Below are 15548 nucleotides of genomic sequence, written 5' to 3'. Positions count from 1 at the left end.
TACATTTCATTTCCATATTATTTTACTTTGCTCATTAGTCATTTCTCATCATGTTTCCCTTAATATTATTATTGTTATTAAATATATAGCCTATATCCTTCCACTCCGTCTCCTTTTGAGAACAGTAAGAAAGCACTATTGTGTTTGTTGACATTCTAATCGCGATACATAACTAATTTGCATACCTAAATTATTGACATTCAGAGGATCCCCCTCATTCCACTGGTAACGCTATGAACTGTGGGTAATTTATTTGCCAAAGTCAGCCTAAAGTCAGCATCGACGCTGACTTTGGCAAAGGGCACATAAAGGGGCGGGGCTGAGCCCTCACTGACTTACCGATTTCAAATGGGACATCCCTCAAGCCCTCGCAGACTTCACATGAACGCGCAGCTAAGTCAGTGAGGGCTCATTGAGTCAGCAAGGGAGTGGATTGGGATTGGGCCTGAGTTCTCTATTGACTATTTAAGCCGTGACGTAACCCGCTTCCGGGTCTTACTCAAGGAATCTCCACGTCATACATTTTCTTGTTTACACTTTACGGTTACATTAATAATTCTACTCGAGTTGGAAGCATTAAGACCCATTTTAACCCTCAATGGCTTCCTTTCTGAAAAATAACGTTATTGTAAAAAATAAAATAAATAAAAAAGATTCAGCGTTCAGAATCATATGTAGCTATAGAGGCGGACGGGACCCGGATGTAATGTAAGAGGACTACAATGACTACAAGAAAATCCCGGCAAAAAACTCGCGGGCGTGGCCTCACGTCACACCGGAAGGAAGTGACGGCCCACTTCAAATACGGAAGAGAAACGTGGCGGGGGGTTTGGTCAGTGTTTGTTGGATAGTTGCCACGTCACCATGTCCGCCGCCTCGTCGTCGTGTCCGCAGCAGCAAGGTAAGCAATGAAATGTTATTTAATACTTAAACGTTGTTGTTGTTGTTGTTCAAACATCTGTTATCACTTTATATGATGTTACTAGTTGTGATGTTTATATATTATGTTCGTACTACTCTGTAACACCGTGTTCCAGTAGCCGAACGGTTAGCTTCGGGGGTTAGTGAACCAAAGGGCCCGGGTTCTAGTCCCACTCGAGGACTGAGAGTTTTTCTTCTTTCTTACCGGTAAAAAAACACAATTCTTTTTAAGCATCTCGTCGAGGTCCATTATTCATTCAGTATTTGAGCCTCAAATGGTGGTCCGTGGCTCAGATACTGAATGAATAAAGGACCTCGAATTGAAGCAAAAACAGTTTTGTTTGTTAAGAAGAAAACAAACTCAGTCCTCGACTGGGAGGAGAATCCGGGCCACGATGTTCACATGCCATGACTGTAACCATTCGGCTACTGGATCACTGTATTAAAAAGTAGTAGTATCATTTATAAACACAACAAGTAACTTCATAGGCGACATGTTTGAGCCACGGACTACCATTTTGACTCTCACAATGGTGGTCCGTGGATCAAATGCTGAATAAATGATCGACTAGAGGTGAAAAGAGCTAACCTGACGCTGCCAGATCCAAGAAGCTTGCTACACAAATTTGTTTCACAGCTTAATACCGCCCCCATCTGGCAGCGTCGGGTTAGAAAAGAGTTTTGTTTGGTTGGTAAAAGCACAAACATTCTGGTAAATTGTCGGGAAGCAAACAAACATTCTTTGAAATTGGCCGGAAAAGGTCCCGGGCACTAATGTTAATAAGGCTAACCGCTCTCCTACAGTAATACATACAAAACATCAACAAAGGATTAAAAGCAATCTTCTACATTCTCTGTTTTTTTGGGAAATTAAGCAGATGCTTAACAATTAAACTATTGAGAGTGTAAAGATCTACTATTGGAGTCCATTTGGTTACCTAAATTAAATTGCTCTGTATTGTGACAGTAGGCCTAATCATTGCTATAGAGTGTGTTCAGTAACAGTGTTAAATAGCTCTATATTGTGACAGTAATCATTGCTATAGAGTCTGTTCAGAAACAGTGTTAAATAGCTCTATATTGTGACAGTAATCATTGCTATAGTGTGTGTTCAGTAACAGTGTTAAATAGCTCTATAGTGTGACAGTAATCATTGCTATAGTGTGTTCAGTAACAGTGTTAAATAGCTCTATATTGTGACAGTAATCATTGCTATAGTGTGTGTGTTCAGTAACAGTGTTAAATAATTCTATAGTGTGACAGTAATCATTGCTATAGAGTGTGTTCAGAAACAGTGTTAAATAGCTCTATATTGTGACAGTAATCATTGCTATAGAGTGTGTGTTCAGTAACAGTGTTAAATAATTTTATAGTGTGACAGTAATCATTGCTAGAATGTGTGTTCAGTAACAGTATTAAATAGCTCTATATTGTGACAGTAATCATTGCTATAGTGTTTGCTCAGTAACAGAGAGAACTTTTTCTGAAACGGCAATTTTATCCAATCAGGAACGCAGTCAGGATACAGATTAAACAAGTGGAATTGTAATGTAACAGACACAAATAGAACTGGAACATTAAGCTCATAAATAGCTACTTTCTCCTGATTGGCTGAAAATGTGTCACATACCTGATTTTTATTTTAAAACCCATTTTTCTACTGTAATTAAACAACGTCGTTTCAACGTCTATATCGGAAACGACGTTGTTTCAACGTCTAATCTAAGCCATTGCCTATAATTTCAAAGCGAGAATATAATACTTTTATGTATCACCCCAAAATTAACATGACATGAAAGCAGTCATTGCGGAATGAGCTATTTAAAGTATTTTGGTGCGCATGCATCCTTGGATTTCTTTCTGACAAGCAGTCCAATGCATTCTTTCAAGTGTAGGCTACTTAATTGTTTGTTTTATAGCTATATATCTCTCTCTCCTTCGTAATATGTGCCGTTAGAATGTCAACAATAAGCAGCACGCGGCTATATATAATCAAAGCGAACGATGCTCGACTTGTAGCCTACAATGCCAGCCAGTGGCAGTGGGCATATAGCCTATACACCACGAATGATCCACGATAGCACATGGCTAATTAACATATATTTAAATTAGTATGCAAATTAGCCATGCGGCATATGCCACATGGAAAGAGTGCACAATGCGTAACATAACATAGCTTACTCGTTTTTCATTGCATGTCAGATAAGACAACATTACAATTTACAATGTAGGCATTTAACAGACGCTCTTAATCCAGAGCGACTTACATTAAGATGCTTAACATAACAATTAAACTATTGAGAGTGTAAAGATCTACTATTGGAGGTCATTTGGTTACCTAAATTAAATTGCTCTGTATTGTGACAGTAATCATTGCTATAGAGTGTGTTCAGTAACAGTGTTAAATAGCTCTAAATTGTGACAGTAATCATTGCTATAGAGTGTGTGTTCAGTAACAGTGTTAAATAATTCTATAGTGTGACAGTAATCATTGCTAGAATGTGTGTTCAGTAACAGTATTAAATAGCTCTATATTGTGACAGTAATCATTGCTATAGTGTTTGTTCAGTAACAGAGAGAACTTTTTCTGAAACGGCAATTTTATCCAATCAATCAGGAACGCAGTCAGGATACAGATTAAACAAGTGGAATTGTAATGTAACAGACACAAATAGAACTGGAACATTAAGCTCATAAATAGCTACTTTCTCCTGATTGGCTGAAAATGTGTCACATACCTGATTTTTATTTTAAAACCCCTTTCTATTTATTAAAGAGCTGGAGAGACAGGAATATTCCTGTTACTTAACACTGTTACTGAACACACACTATAGCAATTATTACTGTCACAATAACTTTGTAATGCTACTGATGTTTGTGTGCAACATTTGAGCTGACAGGCCTTTTTATGTCAATCAATCAAGTCACCTTAATTCAAGTGATAGATTATATACAGGGGCATGCCATACCTGCACAGTAGAGCTGGGACTTGATTAAAAAAATTAATCTAATTAATCAGAGGCTTTGCGATTAATTCATCTAGATTAATCGCATTTTAATCGCATATCAATATTCAACCCGAGAACAGCGAGAAACCTTTTTTTTAATGTTTTTTGGTATCCCAGTGAATCAATGAATAGTGACTACAGGATACCACTCATTTTCAACATTTTACTGTCATTAATATACCTGTTGTGGAAATAATAATAAAAGTCACCCCATTCTGTGTTGCCTAGAACTGGAGGTCTGAAAAAAAAAATTGTAACAGTAACAAGTACATCTCAGTGACATTACAGGACTAAGGAGCTGTACTTACTTCATATTGTTACTGTTTTTTTCAGACCTCCAGTTCTAGGCAACACAAAATGGGGTGACTTTTTATTATTTCAAGTTTTCAGTACTATAGAAAAGCGCCCAGCTCGGTGAAAAAAAAGGTGCGATTAATTTATATCGCGATTAATTTTTCTGTAGTTAATTAATCTAAATTAATCGCAATTAGTCCCGGCCCTACTGCACAGCCTTTGTGATCTACTGGTAGATCACAATGTAAATGTGGGCACCCCTGCAATACAGGATTCCTGTCCAGAATTGTTTTATTAAATATAGAGGGTTTAAGTCGTTCTAAATGTGTGTTTCTTTTTCTGTCTTTCTTTCTTAGGACGGAGATCAAGGTAGACAGCTAGCCTGCCTGCAACTTGAATGAGGTGTGTAAACATTTATTTCATGGGTGTGGGTGTTGACCTTGGCTTTTGTGTTCTCCAGATGTTTTTTTAAAGGAGAGTGTCCTGTCCAGTGTAACTCCAAGTTACATGGGGTGGGTATGGTTGGAGAGTTTGTGACCATCCCAAGTGACGCTCAGTTCTTTTTCCCCGTCTGGGTTCCTCAGGTGGAAGCTGCATAGTTGGGTTTTTGATGGGTTGGGTTTCAGGTGGTTGTATTGTAGTAGCTTGACATTTCTTGGAGGGCACTTTCAAGGACAGACTCAATCTTCTGGAAGTCTGCTTGTTGGGTGGTAATGCAGAGGTTGTCGGCGCAGATGAAACGCTGGCATTAGGCATTGGGTAGTGGCTGGTCGTTTGTGTAGATATTGAAAAGGAGGGGGGGCGAGCACGCTACCTTGTGGGAGGCCGTTCTTTTGGGCTTTCCATTTACTCCTCTGGTCATTTAACTGGACATAGAAGCGGCTGTTGTTGAGGAGGCTTGTGCTGACCATTGTGCGGTGTTGGACAGTGTCGTAGGCAGCAGAGAGATCTCTGAATGCTGCTCCAGTTATTTGTTTTCCCTCAAACCCATCCTCAATGTGTTGGGTGAGGTTGAGCTATGTCCAGCACAGGAGCGGCCAGGACGGAAACCAGCTTGGTCTTTAGTCAGCTTGGTATCTATGAGTGGCAACGAGGCGTTGGAGTAGCAGCCTCTCATAGAGCTTGTAGGTGATGCATAGGAGGGAAATGGGTCGGTAGCTCTTTGGGGATAATGGGTCTTTGCCAGGTTTAGGCATTGCAACCACTTTGGCCTTTTTCCAGACAGAAGGGATGGTTTTCTGTGCTATGCATGTGTTCAGCATCCCCACAAGCCAGGTCTTTGCGTTGGGTCCCAGGTGCTGTATCATTTCTGCCAGTAGGTCATCAATCCCTGCTGCTTTTCCGGGTTTCAACTTTCCCATTGCAGTTTCAAATTCTTCTAGGTCGAAGGGTTTGGTTTAAGGGCTGGCTGATTGTGGTTGGTCTGATACCACTGTGCGATGGTATTCTCCTGTGGGTCGGTGGCGGTGTTGGTCACAACTGGTGGCCAACAGTCGTAACCAACACCGCCACCGACCCACATAGAATACCATCGCACAGTGGTATCAGACCAACCACAATCAGCCAGTCCTCAAACCAAATCCTTCGACCTAGAAGAACTTGAAACTGCAATGGGAAAGTTGAAACCCGGAAAAGCAGCAGGGATTGATGACATGCTGGAAGAAATGATACAGCACCTGGGACCTAGCGCAAAGACCTGGCTTGTGGGGATGCTGAACACGTGCATGGCACAGAAAACCATCCCTTCTGTCTGGAGAAAGGCCAAAGTGGTTGCAATCCCTAAACCTGGCAAAGACCCATTATCCCCGAAGAGCTACCGACCCATTTCCCTCTGCATCACCTACAAGCTCTATGAGAGGCACTAACATTTCTGAACAGACTATATTTACATCAATATGTCTGGGTCCCCACATACTCACTCAGGGTTGACGTGTCACACCTGCAGTGATGGGAGGGGCACCAAAATGTGGTGTTTTGATTGGTTGATGGGGGCACTCCCTTAGTATAAAAGTGTATGTTTTGTGTACACATGACCTGATGAAGATCAAATAGATCGAAACGTTGTCAGTATTTCAATACAGAACGGTTTTTTTACACCTGTGATGTGCGGGCTCCATCCAATACCTACACCAGTTGTGATGCAACAGAGTTTGCTGTGACCATTGTGAATTATGGGTGGTGTGGTCTTTGCCAAGACGGTTGATTGTGGCTCATGCCTTCCTGCTGTTCATTGTTGAACAGATTGTTGTTGAGGATTTAAAAAAACGCGAAAATCAAGGAAAAGCAAAAGGCTATAGTCCATGGTCACGGACTGCATACTGGTCAAGGTCATTTATACTGGTGAAGATCATTTACTAGTCTTATGAAGGTCATTTATACTGGTCAAGGTCATTTACTAGTCTCATGAAGGTAATTTATACTGGTCAAGGTCATTTACTAGTCTCATGAAGGTAATTTATAATGCCTTCCTGCTGTTATTTGTCATGTTGGTGTTCTCTATATCTTTTCGTCCTGGGCATGACGTTAAACTGTTCCGTTCGAGAGGACCGGCGACCCTCGAATGTAAACAGCCACGAAAGGAAACTATGTGTGTGTGAGGTGTTCTCTATCATTTCATTCCAGTACTACTACTTTGGGTAGTGGCTGGACGTTTGTGTAGATATTGAAAAGGAGGGGGGCGAGCACGCTACCTTGTGGGAGGCCGTTCTTTTTGGGCTTTCTATTTACTCCTCTGGTCATTTAACTGGACATAGAAGCGGCTGTTGTTGAGGAGGCTTGTGCTGACCATTGTGCGGTGTTGGACAGTGTCGTAGGCAGCAGAGAGATCTCTGAATGCTGCTCCAGTTATTTGTTTTCCCTCAAACCTGCATAGTTGGGTTTGTGTGTCTTTCTTTTTCTGTCTTTCTTTCTTAGGACGGAGATCAAGGTAGACGCCGTTGGAAGGCTCAACACAAGCCGATGCCCCTAGAGATCCATCCCAAAGCTTCCCTCAGGGAGCCCAGCAAGCCAGCTAGCCAGCAAGCCTGCCCAGTCAGCCAACGTAGCCAGTCAGCTCCGCCAGTCAGCCAGTGTAGAAAGTCAGGCTGCCAAGCCAGAGCATATCAGCCCTTGCAGTCAGCCATTGCAGCCATACCAGCCTTGCTCAGTCAGCTCAGCCAGGCCTCTCTCGAGGCCTGGCTCTCTGTCTGCCTGGCCCGGTCTGCCCCGCCCTGCCTTGCAGCAACAGAACCAGCCTTTCTGGCAAGCCAGCCAGCTCAGAATGCGAGCTGAGCAAGCCAGTGCAGCAGCAAGCCCAGACTAGGTTACCGCAGCCTTACTGTGCAGCCACAGCCACTCAGCGGAGATCAGCAGGAGCTGGCCAGGATCCAACCCTTGCAGCGCAGCCTTAGGCCGGATAGTCCCCCTGCCTGCACTTTGTTGCCTAACTGGCCTGTCTGCCTGCCTAGGCGCCTCGGTCTTCCTGTCTGTCTGCTTGGCCTGCCGGTCTGAAACTGGTTTAGACTAACTGCGTGCTTGCCAGCTGTGCTGGCTTGCTGAGCTCGTATTCTGAGCTGGCTGGCTTGCTAGCAAGGCTGGTTCTGTTGCTGCAAGGCAGGGCAGGGCAGACCGGGCCAGGCAGACAGAGAGCCAGGCCTCGAGAGAGGCCTGGCTGAGCTGACTGAGCAAGGCTGGTGGCTGCAATGGCGGACTGCAAGAGCTGATATGCTCTGGCTTGTCAGCCTGACTTTCTACACTGGCTGACTGGCGGAGCTGGCTGGCTGCGTTGGCTGACTGGGCGGGCTTGCTGGCTAGCTGGCTTGCTGGGCTCCCTGAGGGAAGCTTTGGGATGGATCTCTAGGGGCATCGGCTTGTGTTGAGCCTTCCAACGGCGTCTACCTTGATCTTCATCCTAAGAAAGACAGACAGAAAAAGAAAGACACACACAAAGTCAACTATGCAGCTTCCACATGAGGAAGGCAGGCAGGAAGGCAGGCAGGCACTAGCTGCCTGCGTGCTTGCTTCGCCCTCCAGTTTCTGCTCCAGTTATTTGTTTTCCCTCAAACCCATCCTCAATGTGTTGGGTGAGGTTGAGCTCTGTCCAGCACAGGCCGGGACGGAAACCAGCTTGGTCTTTAGTCAGCTTGGTGTCTATGAGTGGTATGAGGCGTTGGAGTAGCAGCCTCTCTTGTAGGTGATGCAGAGGAGGGAAATGGGTCGGTAGCTCTTTGAGGATGATGGGTCTTTGCCAGGTTTGGGGATTGCAACCACTTTGGCCTTTCTCCAGACAGAAGGGATGGTTTTCTGTGCCATGCATGTGTTCAGCATCCCCACGAGCCAGGTCTTTGCGTTAGGTTCCAGGTGCTGTATAATTTCTGCCAGTATGTCATCAATCCCTGCTGCTTTTCCGGGTTTCAACTTTCCCATTGCAGTTTCGAGTTCTTCTAGGTCGAAGGGTTTGGTTTGAGGGCTGGCTGATTGTGGTTGGTCTGATACCACTGTGCGATGGTATTCTCCTGTGGGTCGGCGGCGTTGTTGGTTATGACTGTTGGCCACCAGTTGTGATGCAACAGAGTTCGCTGTGACCGTTGTGAATTTTGGGTGGCTCCCTGAGGTCCTTGATCGCCATTGGGTCCAACAGTGGTCATTGAAGCGTGCACACACACATGCACACACGCACAGGCGCACATGCGTATGCACACCTGGACCTTTAAATGAACAACAACACAAAAACTAAGGCACTGGTGTCGGACTTCTGGTTTACCGGAACGGGGTTCAACTCCCTGCAGTGCCCTGCTCAATGTGTTGTATTTCATTCATTGGTCCATGGTCTCAGAGGTCATTGAGCGGCGCGCTATAGTGCGCGATTCTTCATCATTGTTGAGGATTTAAAAAAAGGCGAAAATCAAGGAAAAGCAAAAGGCTATAGTCCATGGTCACGGACTGCATACTGGTCAAGGTCATTTATACTGGTGAAGATCATTTACTAGTCTTATGAAGGTCATTTATACTGGTCAAGGTCATTTACTAGTCTCATGAAGGTAATTTATACTGGTCAAGGTCATTTACTAGTCTCATGAAGGTAATTTATAATGCCTTCCTGCTGTTATTTGTCATGTTGGTGTTCTCTATATCTTTTCGTCCTGGGCATGACGTTAAACTGTTCCGTTCGAGAGGACCGGCGACCCTCGAATGTAAACAGCCACGAAAGGAAACTATGTGTGTGTGAGGTGTTCTCTATCATTTCATTCCAGTACTACTACTTTGGGTAGTGGCTGGACGTTTGTGTAGATATTGAAAAGGAGGGGGGCAAGCACGCTACCTTGTGGGAGGCCGTTCTTTTTGGGCTTTCTATTTACTCCTCTGGTCATTTAACTGGACATAGAAGCGGCTGTTGTTGAGGAGGCTTGTGCTGACCATTGTGCGGTGTTGGACAGTGTCGTAGGCAGCAGAGAGATCTCTGAATGCTGCTCCAGTTATTTGTTTTCCCTCAAACCTGCATAGTTGGGTTTGTGTGTCTTTCTTTTTCTGTCTTTCTTTCTTAGGACGGAGATCAAGGTAGACGCCGTTGGAAGGCTCAACACAAGCCGATGCCCCTAGAGATCCATCCCAAAGCTTCCCTCAGGGAGCCCAGCAAGCCAGCTAGCCAGCAAGCCTGCCCAGTCAGCCAACGTAGCCAGTCAGCTCCGCCAGTCAGCCAGTGTAGAAAGTCAGGCTGCCAAGCCAGAGCATATCAGCCCTTGCAGTCAGCCATTGCAGCCATACCAGCCTTGCTCAGTCAGCTCAGCCAGGCCTCTCTCGAGGCCTGGCTCTCTGTCTGCCTGGCCCGGTCTGCCCCGCCCTGCCTTGCAGCAACAGAACCAGCCTTTCTGGCAAGCCAGCCAGCTCAGAATGCGAGCTGAGCAAGCCAGTGCAGCAGCAAGCCCAGACTAGGTTACCGCAGCCTTACTGTGCAGCCACAGCCACTCAGCGGAGATCAGCAGGAGCTGGCCAGGATCCAACCCTTGCAGCGCAGCCTTAGGCCGGATAGTCCCCCTGCCTGCACTTTGTTGCCTAACTGGCCTGTCTGCCTGCCTAGGCGCCTCGGTCTTCCTGTCTGTCTGCTTGGCCTGCCGGTCTGAAACTGGTTTAGACTAACTGCGTGCTTGCCAGCTGTGCTGGCTTGCTGAGCTCGTATTCTGAGCTGGCTGGCTTGCTAGCAAGGCTGGTTCTGTTGCTGCAAGGCAGGGCAGGGCAGACCGGGCCAGGCAGACAGAGAGCCAGGCCTCGAGAGAGGCCTGGCTGAGCTGACTGAGCAAGGCTGGTGGCTGCAATGGCGGACTGCAAGAGCTGATATGCTCTGGCTTGTCAGCCTGACTTTCTACACTGGCTGACTGGCGGAGCTGGCTGGCTGCGTTGGCTGACTGGGCGGGCTTGCTGGCTAGCTGGCTTGCTGGGCTCCCTGAGGGAAGCTTTGGGATGGATCTCTAGGGGCATCGGCTTGTGTTGAGCCTTCCAACGGCGTCTACCTTGATCTTCATCCTAAGAAAGACAGACAGAAAAAGAAAGACACACACAAAGTCAACTATGCAGCTTCCACATGAGGAAGGCAGGCAGGAAGGCAGGCAGGCACTAGCTGCCTGCGTGCTTGCTTCGCCCTCCAGTTTCTGCTCCAGTTATTTGTTTTCCCTCAAACCCATCCTCAATGTGTTGGGTGAGGTTGAGCTCTGTCCAGCACAGGCCGGGACGGAAACCAGCTTGGTCTTTAGTCAGCTTGGTGTCTATGAGTGGTATGAGGCGTTGGAGTAGCAGCCTCTCTTGTAGGTGATGCAGAGGAGGGAAATGGGTCGGTAGCTCTTTGAGGATGATGGGTCTTTGCCAGGTTTGGGGATTGCAACCACTTTGGCCTTTCTCCAGACAGAAGGGATGGTTTTCTGTGCCATGCATGTGTTCAGCATCCCCACGAGCCAGGTCTTTGCGTTAGGTTCCAGGTGCTGTATAATTTCTGCCAGTATGTCATCAATCCCTGCTGCTTTTCCGGGTTTCAACTTTCCCATTGCAGTTTCGAGTTCTTCTAGGTCGAAGGGTTTGGTTTGAGGGCTGGCTGATTGTGGTTGGTCTGATACCACTGTGCGATGGTATTCTCCTGTGGGTCGGCGGCGTTGTTGGTTATGACTGTTGGCCACCAGTTGTGATGCAACAGAGTTCGCTGTGACCGTTGTGAATTTTGGGTGGCTCCCTGAGGTCCTTGATCGCCATTGGGTCCAACAGTGGTCATTGAAGCGTGCACACACGCACAGGCGCACATGCGTATGCACACCTGGACCTTTAAATGAACAACAACACAAAAACTAAGGCACTGGTGTCGGACTTCTGGTTTACCGGAACGGGGTTCAACTCCCTGCAGTGCCCTGCTCAATGTGTTGTATTTCATTCATTGGTCCATGGTCTCAGAGGTCATTGAGCGGCGCGCTATAGTGCGCGATTCTTCATCATTGTTGAGGATTTAAAAAAAGGCGAAAATCAAGGAAAAGCAAAAGGCTATAGTCCATGGTCACGGACTGCATACTGGTCAAGGTCATTTATACTGGTGAAGATCATTTACTAGTCTTATGAAGGTCATTTATACTGGTCAAGGTCATTTACTAGTCTCATGAAGGTAATTTATACTGGTCAAGGTCATTTACTAGTCTCATGAAGGTAATTTATAATGCCTTCCTGCTGTTATTTGTCATGTTGGTGTTCTCTATATCTTTTCGTCCTGGGCATGACGTTAAACTGTTCCGTTCGAGAGGACCGGCGACCCTCGAATGTAAACAGCCACGAAAGGAAACTATGTGTGTGTGAGGTGTTCTCTATCATTTCATTCCAGTACTACTACTTTGGGTAGTGGCTGGACGTTTGTGTAGATATTGAAAAGGAGGGGGGCGAGCACGCTACCTTGTGGGAGGCCGTTCTTTTTGGGCTTTCTATTTACTCCTCTGGTCATTTAACTGGACATAGAAGCGGCTGTTGTTGAGGAGGCTTGTGCTGACCATTGTGCGGTGTTGGACAGTGTCATAGGCAGCAGAGAGATCTCTGAATGCTGCTCCAGTTATTTGTTTTCCCTCAAACCTGCATAGTTGGGTTTGTGTGTCTTTCTTTTTCTGTCTTTCTTTCTTAGGACGGAGATCAAGGTAGACGCCGTTGGAAGGCTCAACACAAGCCGATGCCCCTAGAGATCCATCCCAAAGCTTCCCTCAGGGAGCCCAGCAAGCCAGCTAGCCAGCAAGCCTGCCCAGTCAGCCAACGTAGCCAGTCAGCTCCGCCAGTCAGCCAGTGTAGAAAGTCAGGCTGCCAAGCCAGAGCATATCAGCCCTTGCAGTCAGCCATTGCAGCCATACCAGCCTTGCTCAGTCAGCTCAGCCAGGCCTCTCTCGAGGCCTGGCTCTCTGTCTGCCTGGCCCGGTCTGCCCCGCCCTGCCTTGCAGCAACAGAACCAGCCTTTCTGGCAAGCCAGCCAGCTCAGAATGCGAGCTGAGCAAGCCAGTGCAGCAGCAAGCCCAGACTAGGTTACCGCAGCCTTACTGTGCAGCCACAGCCACTCAGCGGAGATCAGCAGGAGCTGGCCAGGATCCAACCCTTGCAGCGCAGCCTTAGGCCGGATAGTCCCCCTGCCTGCACTTTGTTGCCTAACTGGCCTGTCTGCCTGCCTAGGCGCCTCGGTCTTCCTGTCTGTCTGCTTGGCCTGCCGGTCTGAAACTGGTTTAGACTAACTGCGTGCTTGCCAGCTGTGCTGGCTTGCTGAGCTCGTATTCTGAGCTGGCTGGCTTGCTAGCAAGGCTGGTTCTGTTGCTGCAAGGCAGGGCAGGGCAGACCGGGCCAGGCAGACAGAGAGCCAGGCCTCGAGAGAGGCCTGGCTGAGCTGACTGAGCAAGGCTGGTGGCTGCAATGGCGGACTGCAAGAGCTGATATGCTCTGGCTTGTCAGCCTGACTTTCTACACTGGCTGACTGGCGGAGCTGGCTGGCTGCGTTGGCTGACTGGGCGGGCTTGCTGGCTAGCTGGCTTGCTGGGCTCCCTGAGGGAAGCTTTGGGATGGATCTCTAGGGGCATCGGCTTGTGTTGAGCCTTCCAACGGCGTCTACCTTGATCTTCATCCTAAGAAAGACAGACAGAAAAAGAAAGACACACACAAAGTCAACTATGCAGCTTCCACATGAGGAAGGCAGGCAGGCACTAGCTGCCTGCGTGCTTGCTTCGCCCTCCAGTTTCTGCTCCAGTTATTTGTTTTCCCTCAAACCCATCCTCAATGTGTTGGGTGAGGTTGAGCTCTGTCCAGCACAGGCCGGGACGGAAACCAGCTTGGTCTTTAGTCAGCTTGGTGTCTATGAGTGGTATGAGGCGTTGGAGTAGCAGCCTCTCTTGTAGGTGATGCAGAGGAGGGAAATGGGTCGGTAGCTCTTTGAGGATGATGGGTCTTTGCCAGGTTTGGGGATTGCAACCACTTTGGCCTTTCTCCAGACAGATGGGATGGTTTTCTGTGCCATGCATGTGTTCAGCATCCCCACGAGCCAGGTCTTTGCGTTAGGTTCCAGGTGCTGTATAATTTCTGCCAGTATGTCATCAATCCCTGCTGCTTTTCCGGGTTTCAACTTTCCCATTGCAGTTTCGAGTTCTTCTAGGTCGAAGGGTTTGGTTTGAGGGCTGGCTGATTGTGGTTGGTCTGATACCACTGTGCGATGGTATTCTCCTGTGGGTCGGCGGCGTTGTTGGTTATGACTGTTGGCCACCAGTTGTGATGCAACAGAGTTCGCTGTGACCGTTGTGAATTTTGGGTGGCTCCCTGAGGTCCTTGATCGCCATTGGGTCCAACAGTGGTTATTGAAGCGTGCACACACACATGCACACACGCACAGGCGCACATGCGTATGCACACCTGGACCTTTAAATGAACAACAACACAAAAACTAAGGCACTGGTGTCGGACTTCTAGTTTACCGGAACGGGGTTCAACTCCCTGCAGTGCCCTGCTCAATGTGTTGTATTTCATTCATTGGTCCATGGTCTCAGAGGTCATTGAGCGGCGCGCTATAGTGCGCGATTCTTCATCATTGTTGAGGATTTAAAAAAAGGCGAAAATCAAGGAAAAGCAAAAGGCTATAGTCCATGGTCACGGACTGCATACTGGTCAAGGTCATTTATACTGGTGAAGATCATTTACTAGTCTTATGAAGGTCATTTATACTGGTCAAGGTCATTTACTAGTCTCATGAAGGTAATTTATACTGGTCAAGGTCATTTACTAGTCTCATGAAGGTAATTTATAATGCCTTCCTGCTGTTATTTGTCATGTTGGTGTTCTCTATATCTTTTCGTCCTGGGCATGACGTTAAACTGTTCCGTTCGAGAGGACCGGCGACCCTCGAATGTAAACAGCCACGAAAGGAAACTATGTGTGTGTGAGGTGTTCTCTATCATTTCATTCCAGTACTACTACTTTGGGTAGTGGCTGGACGTTTGTGTAGATATTGAAAAGGAGGGGGGCGAGCACGCTACCTTGTGGGAGGCCGTTCTTTTTGGGCTTTCTATTTACTCCTCTGGTCAGTTAAATGGACATAGAAGCGCCTGTTGTTGAGGAGGCTTGTGCTGACCATTGTGCGGTGTTGGACAGTGTCGTAGGCAGCAGAGAGATCTCTGAATGCTGCTCCAGTTATTTGTTTTCCCTCAAACCTGCATAGTTGGGTTTGTGTGTCTTTCTTTTTCTGTCTTTCTTTCTTAGGACGGAGATCAAGGTAGACGCCGTTGGAAGGCTCAACACAAGCCGATGCCCCTAGAGATCCATCCCAAAGCTTCCCTCAGGGAGCCCAGCAAGCCAGCTAGCCAGCAAGCCTGCCCAGTCAGCCAACGTAGCCAGTCAGCTCCGCCAGTCAGCCAGTGTAGAAAGTCAGGCTGCCAAGCCAGAGCATATCAGCCCTTGCAGTCAGCCATTGCAGCCATACCAGCCTTGCTCAGTCAGCTCAGCCAGGCCTCTCTCGAGGCCTGGCTCTCTGTCTGCCTGGCCCGGTCTGCCCCGCCCTGCCTTGCAGCAACAGAACCAGCCTTTCTGGCAAGCCAGCCAGCTCAGAATGCGAGCTGAGCAAGCCAGTGCAGCAGCAAGCCCAGACTAGGTTACCGCAGCCTTACTGTGCAGCCACAGCCACTCAGCGGAGATCAGCAGGAGCTGGCCAGGATCCAACCCTTGCAGCGCAGCCTTAGGCCGGATAGTCCCCCTGCCTGCACTTTGTTGCCTAACTGGCCTGTCTGCCTGCCTAGGCGCCTCGGTCTTCCTGTCTGTCTGCTTGGCCTGCCGGTCTGAAACTGGTTTAGACTAACTGCGTGCTTGCCAGCT

The sequence above is a fragment of the Protomyctophum parallelum genome, assembly GCF_964188405.1.
Source record: "Protomyctophum parallelum genome assembly, chromosome: 14".
NCBI lineage: Eukaryota > Metazoa > Chordata > Actinopteri > Myctophiformes > Myctophidae > Protomyctophum > Protomyctophum parallelum.
This window is presented reverse-complemented; position numbering follows the sequence as displayed.